The sequence below is a fragment of the Octodon degus genome, unplaced genomic scaffold, assembly GCF_000260255.1.
Source record: "Octodon degus isolate 3935 unplaced genomic scaffold, OctDeg1.0 scaffold00041, whole genome shotgun sequence".
Lineage (NCBI taxonomy): Eukaryota > Metazoa > Chordata > Mammalia > Rodentia > Octodontidae > Octodon > Octodon degus.
In genome coordinates, this window is record NW_004524617.1 from 11,283,950 (window position 1) to 11,295,723 (window position 11,774).

Genomic DNA, 11,774 nt, shown 5'->3' on the forward strand with positions numbered 1-11,774 from the left:
AAGAATAGCACTCAGAAATATATCTATTGTACTATAAAATACAAAGACAATTTTCAATCAATGCAGGGGCAATAATGTGATGGTTCAAAGATGCCTTAAAGGAAAATATTTTGGCCCAGAATTACAGAAACCACAATCATTACTCCCTTAAGGAATGGCAGGAGAAAGTGTTTTATTGTCTGTCTCTCAGGGCCAGGGGAAAAGGTGGGAGGGAGTGATCACCTTTGTACTCTACCACAGTATGCAGTATTGTGATCAAGTGCAATTCTGAACCGTGACATTTCAAATTTGCTGATCCCAGGTTACCTGCATTTATAGCTAAAGGATATGTGAGAAATTTTCAGTACCTCCTCAAATCAATAGCTGGAAAAACAGGAGAAAAAGATAATGCAGATGTCTGGCAATCAGGTCATTGTGATCCAGGGTATGTCAGATCCCTGACAGATAATGAGACAATTCTAAATGTTTTGTTTCTGTCTCCTTAAGTTTCTTTAATTTCTGTTTGACCCTTAATCTCTCATTATATTATATAAAATTTGAGTGTCCTTAAAACCAATTATCATCCTAGCTATTCAGTAACACAATCCCTCAAATTATTTCTTAAAACAAAAAGATTTTTAGCAGTCCATTGATTTATTTTTCAAAGCATCTTCAAATAGCTTTTTGTCTTCCTTAACTATAACTCAGGATCTATCACTAATACTTTAAGTGTTGCTTAATTTTAAGATTGCATTATTTTTTAAATGGCCACTTTACCTATATATGGAATTCAGGGTAAGTAGATGAAATGTGAGTAATAGTGTTGTCCAATATTCTATTTCTATGGGTTATACTCATAGAAGACAGGTGGTTTATTACAACTTGGAGAGAATTCCTGGAAAGCGAACTATTTCTCTGGGAATTTTAACTCAGAGATAAAAATTTTGGATACATTTTCCCATTTATTCAACACAGACTGCCAGGTAAATTGAAAGAGCTTTGTAGCTAGTGGAACTCGAGAATCACATAGCTCTTATACTAGCTTCATTCTCCAAACTGGTTCAGTTCCAGCTGAACTTGTTAGCATTTGGCAAGAACCAGGCTCTCGCAGTCAACCAGTCTCAGGCCTGATAGATACAAATTAGTGCCTAAAGGGCCTTCAGATATCCCCAAAGAATAAATATGATTACAAGTTTCCATCAAACTACAGAACTACTCTAACAGTACTATGTAGATGCCAGAAAGGTTTAGCAACTAACATTGATGAACTGTGATTTTCAAGATGATTCACTAGACCCAGAAGAGGCAGAAGTGCAGATGTATATGTTTCCTTTTCTAGGAGACTCCTCCGGCATTTAGAAGTCCTCTGGTGCCAAGAGTGGCAGGAATATGACAGTAATATTTAAAGGTAGGCTCAATTCTAGTAAAATCATAGATTATTTTTATACAACAGTTCTAAGCACAACGCAATTTTGCCCATACAACAATAAGAAAGCTCAAATTTTCACTCATTAATTTTTTTGAAACAATTAACAAGATTGAATAATTGTGTCTGGTCCTGAATATATAGTCCTGAATATATATATTCAATAGCCCTGGTGTTATATCTAGTGAGTTCTACATTGAGAGCGAAGCATATCCTGCACCTTTCCCTCCCAAAGTTTTCTCTTTCTACCAAACTATTTTTGGGAAAGCAAAATAATAACAATAAGTCCTGTGGATGACCCACTACTCTTATGGGCTACTGGACTATATTGGAATATTTTGCTGAATTCACACACCTACAATATTTAAATGACAATGGACTACCCTTCTGTGACAAAACCTAACAAATGAATGACCATTTTATATCTGTATATACAAAGTAGGATAGATATACAGCTAGTTTCTCTTAATTCAATGAGAAGAAAGATTTATACTAATAGTGTTTGGACAGGACATCATGTCAGCATCTTGTACCATGAATAACCACTAAGAAGATAACAATATGCAATGTATTAATTATTGAAACTGTCCTACTAATTGGTTTTGAAACTGTGTCATTGCTATTTGTTTCTCAGTAAAATCAATAAAAATAAAAATAAAAATAATGTCAATAATAAAAGAGGAATTCTGGTATTGAGATTATTTATTTATTTATTTATTTATTTGGTACAGGGTTTCATTACACAGCTCAGACTCATAGGAATCCTCTTGCCTTAGCCTCCCCAGTGCAGGGATTCCAGGCCAGCACCACAATATGAATGATAACTTTTACTCACCCAATACTGAGTTTTATATACATAAGAGTTTTGATGTTTCATTGGAATGCTCAGACCCAACACTACATACATTTCACAACAAATGTCCCACTTGATAAAATAATATAAAATATTTGGTAACAGTAACACAATGTGTGACAATACAGAAATATCAGGGACCTTAAAATAGATATATCATAAAATAATAGAAACTCAAGTTTGGAAAAGGCTTTGTAAATCTTCAAGAGCCACCCCTAAGAATTAATGAGTCAGACACTTTTGCTGTCTAATTCTAAGTCCTTGCTTTGCGAACCTATTCTTCCTTTCAATTCATACTTCATTTGTGCCAGATATTTTAAATTTTCATACTAACATCATCTTGAATGTGTAAGAGAATCTGGAACTTTTGTTATTCTGTATTCTAGGATAGCATAAGGAACACATGGAGGGGATATTATAAAAACTAGATCTCCTAAGGACCTATATCACCAAGGGGAAGTAGAAGCAGAGACAGGTGTGGTGGGAATTTCAACTCAAATTCTTTCCTAGTGGTTTTTACCCACACTGTGACTACCTCCACATGACCCGCACTTGACTCATCTTTTTAAAACATTACCTGTCATCACGCACACATTTGTAGTTTTCCACTATGATTCTTTCTTATAATCTATGCCAGTGTATAACAGTACCTACTTCCACATCATATCCATTGCTTGATTCTGCTTGATCAGTCACCTCTCCAGATGCCTTTCCATAGCCACAGTAACAGCACCACAAATGCACAAGCTTCTATGGCTTCTCAAGTTCAGCAAGTTGATTGATTTTTCTAGAGCTGCCACAGCATAGCAGCACAAACTAAGATATTTAAATGAGAAATTTCTATTGTCACAGTGTTCTACAGGCTAAAAGCCTGAAGTCAATATATTAGAAAGGCCATGTGGGGAAGGATCTTTTCCTGGCCTCTCTCCTAGTTCCTGGTAGTTCTTTCCTTTGTGGCAGAATACCAATCTTTACATGGTATTGTCTGTCACTAAGTCCAAATTTTCCCCTTTCTGTGAGAACATTAGCCATGCTGGATTAAGGCCTGCCCTAATGTCCTCATGTTAATCTGATCATCTGCAAAGGTGCTGCAACACAAATGAGGTCCCACACTTGCACAAATTATGCAGTCAAGTTTCCCACATTTGGGGGAATCACAGTGTCAGTACATGTGGAATGCAATGGATAAGCCTTGCCCTGGGAAACCACATTCATAATCATGGTATCTCCTCTGCCAGTTAAGTATGCTTTGGGTTTAGACCTTCAGCATCTTTTGGAGGAATGCAACTCAGCACATAATGGAAAAGTAAATACGTAGATATTCTTGATGTGAACAAACATCCTGCCTTTCTCTGATGTTCTCATTTCTTGTACGCTTGTATAATTATTTCTAAGAACAATCACTGAGCTGGGTGTAGTGGCCTATGCCATCAAGCAGTTGAAGAAAGAGAATCATAAGTTGGAACTCAGCCTTGGCAACTTAGTCACTTAGTGCAACCATATCTCGAACATTTTTTAAAGTTGCAAATGTACTTCTCAGTGTTAAGGTCCTGGGTTTGAATCGCAATGATAAGAACAAGTGAAAATAGGAAAGAAAGAAGGAAGGAAGGAAAGAAGGAAGGAAGGAAGAATGGAGGGAAAAGAGAAAGGAGAGGGAGGAAGGGAGAAACAATCATCAGAGAGTTTAAGTGGACTTCTTTTATTTTTGTATTTCAGTACAGGGTCTACAGGGTCTCACTATGCAGATCAGACTCACAGTGATCCACCTGTGTTCAGATTCCCAAGAGCTGGCATTATAGGCGTGTGCCGCCACACCATGTCTCAATCGCCATCTCAGCATGCCCCAGGGGTGGGGTGGGCACAGCACGCTGAGGATCGAAACCCAGCAACTGTAACTGGGCTTCTTTCGAAAAGTGAAAATATTATGAGGGAGACAACTGGAAAAATTCAAATAATGTCTGTAAAATGGATGACAAAAATATTAACCTGGTTTTGATAATTATACTATGATAACACTAGGAAAACTAAGTGAAGATCATATGTATGAGAAGTCTCTACCATATTTGCCACTTTTCTCTAAGTCTAAAACTAGGCAAAAAAAAACTAACATAAAAGAATAAATTACGTGAATGCAAATTCAGAAATGTGATAGTTATTCACACTGCGCTACTTTAGCTTTTGAGGAATAAGGTAGTTTGGATGTAAAATTTTTAGTAAAGAATGCTCCTTTATACTCCTGATACTACTTTGTGAGGATGTATGGATAGATTCTACTAGTCAGCTTTCCTGTTGATGGACAGAGTGAAAGGAAGATAACATAAATGTTATTCATGACTTTAGAAGATTGCAAGGTCAGCTGGTTCCAAGGCAGAAAAATCATTACAGAAAAATAACTTAGTTCATGGTAGCCAGGAAGAAGGCAGGTAAACTTCCAGAGAGAAAGTGGCCAGACAAACATCCCATTCTCACTCCTCCATGATCCTCCCAGACACACCCAGAAATGTGCTCCACCCATCACCTAGGCTTTCTACCCTTACTGCCACATAGATAGATAATAGACAGACAGACAGACAGACAGACAGACAGACAGACAGACAGATAGATAGATGATAGATAAAAGATGATAAATAGATAGATAGATGACAGATAGATAGATGATAGATAGAAAGAAAATAATTTTATGCTTATGAATCAAAATACCCCCAAAAGGTTGTTTTGAAGGCTTAGTTACTTAAGGGAAGTTGTTGGAACATCTGGAATCTAATTTCATCAAGCATACTAACCCACTGATATGGCATTAATGCACTGATAAATGGGCTGTTGCGAGGTAGGGAGCAGTACCCACCACTTTATTGTGCAGGCAAACCATTTGAGAAATTCATTACACTGTAGATTTTGAATCACTGGATCTGAAATGGAGCTTTCAGATGATGTGGTCAACTTTGAGCTGCAAAGATGCAGTGAGCATATTCCAGTCAGTCAGAGAATAGGTCTACATACATTGATATGAGTCAGTGATAGAAACACTTCCTGTAAATCGATTCACCCAAGGTTTCTTGGATTTTAGAGTACAGTTCATGCCCTCTGGTCCCTTGACACCCACCTGCTACCCACTTCTGATTTCCAGATTACTTTAGCTTCCATTCATCTTGATTTCAGAGTCATCATAATTATGTTCCTTTACTATAACTGAATATAACATTGTATAAATGAATGAACATTTTTCTCAGCAGTGCTTTAAGTAAATTTTCAAAACAATTACATTGCTTCACCTGTGCTGTATGATTCATGATAGATCTCTGAGGACAAAGTTCAGGGAAAACAAAGAAGAAGATGTTCACCTGGTGGCAATCTGTCAGGATACAGCAATCCCATTTGTTTTCTCAGAACAGTTTTAAGAGACAAGAGGAAGAAATCTTGTGTATCTTAAAGTTTTAGAATAACTGCAATCTGTGACTGATCAGGATCTCATAAGTTAGAGGATCTGAAAACATCATATCATAGGGATATATGTGTGCCTCTGTTTATAGCAGCACAATTTGTAACAGCCAAATCTTGTAAACAACCAAGATGCCTATCACCTGAGGAATGGTTGAAAAAATGTGGTACTTTTACACAATGGAGAATTACCCATCTACAAAGAATGATACACTTGTAGCCTTTCTATTGAAGTGGATGCCACTTGAAGATATAGTCAAAAGTGAAATAAACTGGACACACATGTGTAAATATCGTATAGTTTCCCTAGGATAAGAACTCAAAGGAAGAAATACAAATAGAAAGGTATAATAAAGGTAAAAGGAAAGCAGGAACTTGAAGACTAACTTATTAAGAGAGGGAAAGGAGAAGAGCTAGGAAACATGACAGTGACAAGCCATACAGTTATACGTAGAAGATGGGCAAGGCAATAATCCTAAGAATCTCCAGAAAATTTTTGAATGTAGCAGTTAATTGAAAGATTCTCAACCTGACTAACGATATATATTGATACATGTGAACTAAGCAACTGCACTGAAGATGGTAATCTGTAATAGTAGGTTCATGGTTGGAGTGCCTGTCATTCTGGTCTTCTGAATACAGGCTGCTTGTCATAACATGCCAGTTGCTGCTGTGCTCTCTCTCAGATAGATGATTGTTCTAAAAGAAGGGGGTGGTGAATGAAGGCCAGAGACAAGAAAAGGAATGTTGTGGGACTGTCCTGCTTCAAGGTTGTATATGGTTAGATTTTTTGACATATGTATAAACATAAGAATTATATAATTCTGTATGCCTATTTTTAAAAATATATTCTAATTTTTAAATGTTTTTTCATCATGTTCTGTAGGGATTTAAAGTTCAACATAGCAGTACTTGATGAAAAATACCTGTTCCATGTTATGCCTAAGGTATTTGATATTCAGACAGACAGTGATGTTAAGTTTAATAACCTAGGTCGTATGGTAATAACAGTAAGTTTGTCTTCTGGAGGATTAACAACCTAAGTTTGCAGAACAACATTAGAGAAAAAGGAGGGCTGCAAGGAAAGCCAACATTTTGGCCCAAGCCTTCCAAAGTCCAATTAAGACACAGGACATATAAGAACTTGTACTGTAATGTCATGTAACTCAGTAGTGTCCCAAATTTTCTGATCAAGGAGATTATGGGATCAAAGAGGAAAGTGATCGATGATGTAGAGTGTGCTTAAGGAGAGTCACATGGAGAGAAAACATTCTCTCAGGCTTTCACAGAAAGCACATTGGTCAAACAATGGCCATGACTCATCCACATGGCTGACACTGACAAAGGTTATACAATCTGAGATCTATAGGATCTCAGGATAAATCCTGAGTGGATTTCACTGACTTTATCAGAGCCAAAAGCTACAACTCTTGTTGCATAGGTCCTGCTTTACCTTGGTCTTAATCATCCATCAGAGAAATATAAAAACGAAGTACAAGAAGTAAAGCCGTGGTGTTATGTTGAGCTGTAGGGGACTCAGGTCAACAATTTCTGACATTGCCAGTGAAGCAGAAGACCCAATATTATTATGGCCTGCTGAACTCTTTTAGAATATTTTGCTGAGTTAACGCACCTATAATAGTCATATAATGGAACTTAACAAGAAAAGGGGATACAGATGGATATCCATTTTGTGTCTGTGTATTCAAAATGTTTAGGATAGATATATAGTTACATTCTCTTAATGAATAGAGTGATTTGTTCTAGTGGTGTTTGTAGATAGGATATCATGTCCGCATCTTGTATAGCAATTAACCACTAGGAAGAATGTATGCAATGTGTTAATTATTGAAACTGTCCTATCAATTTGGTGTGAAACTGTCTCATTGCTATTTGTTTCTCAATAAAATTATGGAAAAAAAAAGAACTAAAGTGACATTTGAAAGAGAAAATGTACAAAGGAGCTTGTGTGTATAGATATGGTATAGTGATTATTATATACCTATATTAACTTGAGAAAAATACTCAAAATATAAAAAAATTGGTCAATATTGTTTTGTTTACACAATGCCATAATGAAGTTGTTTTTAATATTTGATCTGTAGCTTTTCAAAACCTGATAATCTATCCTAAATTCTCACTTACTTTGATTCTTCTATCATTTTAGTCCCATTTAACAGTTTGATATTATGGCACCATTTTCATACCTTCATCTAGTCCAATTACTACTCATTATCATACTTTCCAGATATATTATTTTAACATACCTGCTAAATAGCAGACTTTTAAGGATTCAATAGCACCATAAAGTGCAAAAACATCTATTCAATGTTAAATGTATCTCTAGTACAAAATAGACCATGTCCTAAAGAAGTCATTCTATTTTTGTTAATCCAGATTGCCTAACTCTAAAATTCTAGTCTCTGTCTGCTATTATTATTTTTGGTACCACATTTGAGAATCCTATCTTGACATAGTGGCACATGTTTTTAATCTCAGTTACCCGGGTGGCTATGGCAACAAAATCACAAATTTGCTAGGCCCTGTGTGAAATTATCAAAGTAAAGTAAAGAGGGTTAGGAGTGTAACTTAATGTTAGTATGCTTATCTAGCATATGTGACATCAGGGGTCCAATTTCCATTAACAAAAATAAAGCTTAGGGCTGGTGAGATAGATCAGTGGACTAAACACCTGCTTAAGCAAGCACATGGACCTGAGTTTGATACCCCTCAGCACATGCCTCACCTGCCCCACCCCCAGGTGCAGTGAGCAGCCACTGAGTCTGGATATAATGGCACGTGCCTGTAATCCCAGTCTGGGGAGAGTGAAAACAGGAGGATCACTAGAGTCTGAGCTGCATAGTGATTTTATCAGACACCTGTAAAGGACCTCAAAGCTTATGAGGCAAGGAATTGGTTATTTTGTAAGGAAAATAAAAGTAAAGAAGAAATAAAAACAGCAAATAAATATATTAAAATATGTTCAACATTACTGGTTATTCAAAAGGTGCAAATTAAAAACAATGCGAAGATTGCATCTCATCCCTCTGCCAAAAAAATGGCTATTACCAAGAAATCAGTCAATGAGAAATTCTGGAGTGACTATAGGTAAAAAGAAACCCTTCTTCATGCTGGTGGGAGGATAGACTCATGCAACCACTGTGGAAATCAGTGTGGAGAATACTAAAAAAACTAGGGTTAGAGGTTCGATTTATCCCTAGTACTACTCCTTCTTGCTATGTTCCCAAAATAATTAAAAGTATTATACGACTGAGATATATGCACAACAATTTTAGAGCGGCACAGATTGTAATAGCTGAATTTTAGTGCCCATCAACAAATGAATGGATAAAGATGCGATTATTTTATACAATGGAATGCTACTCTGATATAAAGACAAATAAAGTTCAGGCACTTCCAAGTATATGGATGCATCCTGAGATCATAATCATAGGTGAATTAAATCATACAAATGTATCTAAATGTTGCATTGTTTCTCTGTCATGAGAAATAAAAAGTGTAAATAAGGACCAAAATACATAATAGATATTGTCAAATAGGAAGAAAATACTCAAATGAGAAGGGAACTTGGAATGAGGGGAGGAAACAAAAGGAAATCAAAATGAGATAACAATGGAAACAAGACTTTTGAAAATAGGGAAGAGAAAAGAGAAAAGGAAATAGGTAAAAAGAAGAATCAAGGTGTATCACGTACAGATGCAAATAACCTATGAAGAATACGATCATTGTTTATATCTAAATGGTGCCAATAAAATTAATTATTTAAAAAAATCAGAAGAATTCTGAACATGGTTGACTTGTCACCAAAATATGGAATAGTAATTAACAGAGAAGAATATGGGGCAGGAAAATGAGGTTGTAACAAATCAGGACATCCTATATGCATGTATAGAAATGTTACACTTACCCCATGCATGTGTACATCTGATATGTTTATCAAAAGTGAAAAGTAAACAAGGATACTGTGATAAAATCAGGATACTACTGGCAACAAAGTAGACCTGAGTATCGCGGGAATAGATTAGAAGACACTGAAACCCCTATGAACACACTCAGTCACCTTATCTTTGACAAAGTGGCCAAACATACTCATTGGAAGAAAGATAGCCTCTTTAACAAATGGTGCTGGAAAAACTGGCTCTCTATATGCCAAAAATAAAAACTTGACCCAGTTCTATCACCATGCAATAAACTAAAGTAAAATAGATTAAAGATCTAAACATTAAAGCAGAGACACTAAATCTCCTGAAAGAGAAAGTAGGAGGAACTCTTGAAGACACAAGGGTAGGCAAAGAGTTCATGGACAGAAATCAAATTGCATGGGAGACAGTTGGATTAACAGCTAGGACTTGCTCTTACTCAGAAGTTTTTTCATGTCAAAAGAAATTACCAACAAAGTGAAAAGGCAACCCACAAATTTGGAAAAAATCATGACAAATAAGTACTCAGACAAAAGTCTGCTCTCTAGAATAAAGAATTAAAAAACACTAGCGTCCCAAAATTTAAAGATCCAATTCAGAAATGGGCATCCGAGATGAACACACACTTCACAGAGGATGAAATTAAAGAAGTGAATAAATATATGAAAAAAACGCGCCACATCACTAGCCATCCACAAAATGTAAATTAAAACAACAGTGAGATATCATCTCACCCCAGAAATGATGGCTATCATAAAGAAGTCACCCAACAACAAATGTTGGAGAGGCTGTGGGGAAAAAGGAACCCTTCTCCACTGCTGGTGGGAATGCAGACTGGTGCAACTGTTACGGAAATCAGTATGGAGACTCTTTAGAAAAGTTGGACTGGAAATCCCATTTAAACCAGCTACTACTCTACTGGGAATTTTCTCAGAGGATCTGAAAACATCATATCGTAGTGATATATGTGTGCCTCTGTTTATAGCAGCACAATTTGTAATAGCCAAATCTTGGAAACAACCAAGATGCCCATCACCTGAGGAATGGTTGAAGAAGATGTGGTATTTTTACATAATGGAGTATTACTCAGCTATAAAGAATGATAAACTCGAAGTCTTTCTATTGAAGTGGATGCCACTTGAAGATATAGTCATAAGTGAAATAAACCAGAAACACATGTGTAAATATCGTATAGTTTCCCTAGTATAAGAACTCAAAAGAAGAAATATAAATAGAAAGGTATAATAAAAGTAAAAGGAAAACAGGATCTCAAGGACTAACTAATCAAAAGATGGGAAGGAGAAGAGCTAGGAAACATGACACTGTCAAGCCATACAGTTATATGTAGAAGATGGGCAAGGTAATGATCCTGAGAATCTTCAGAAGATTTTTTTCCAGAAATTTATTGAGAAACAAATAGCAATGAGACAGTTTCAAACCAAACTGGTAGGACAGTTTCAATATTTAACACATTGTATACATTCTTCCTAGTGGTTAATTGCTGTACAAGATGCAGACATGATATCCTACTTACAAACACCATTAGAACAAATCCATCCATTCATTAAGAGAATGTAACTGTATATCGATCCTAGCCATTTGAATACTCAGATACAAAGTGTACATTCATCTGCATCCACTTTTTGTTGTTAAGTTCCGTTATTTGAATGTTATAGGTGTGTAAACTCAGCAAAATATTCTAAAAGAGTCCAGTAGCCCATAATAGCATTGGGTCTTCTGTTTGACTGACAATGTCAAAAATTGTTGACCTGAGTCCCCTACAGCTCAACCTAACAGCATGGCTTTACTTCTTATATTTTGTTTTTATACTTTTCTGCTGGATGGTTAAGACCAAGGTAAATCAGAACCTATGCAACAAGAGTTGTAGCTTTTGGGTCTGATAAGATCAGTAAAATTCCCTCAGGATTTATCCTGAGATCCTGTACTTCAGATTGTAGAACTTTTGTCAGTGTCAGCCATGTGGATGCGTCACGGCCATTTGAATCTAGCAGTTAATTGGAAAGATTCTCACCCTGACTAACTATCCTGACATCTGTGAACTAAGCAACTGCACTGAAAGTGGTGATATGTGGTGGTAGTTTCACCCTTGGAGTGCCTGTCAGTCTGGTCTTCTGAG

General features: G+C 36.3%; 1 non-coding gene across 1 annotated transcript; it reads right to left on the reverse strand.

Moving 5' to 3' along the window:
- Positions 1–3,342: 3,342 nt before the first annotated feature.
- On the reverse strand, positions 3,343–3,504 carry LOC111816835. Its single transcript, XR_002821162.1, has one exon. It is a non-coding gene; the product is annotated as a U1 spliceosomal RNA (small nuclear RNA).
- Between the last annotated feature and the right edge of the window lie 8,270 nt (positions 3,505–11,774).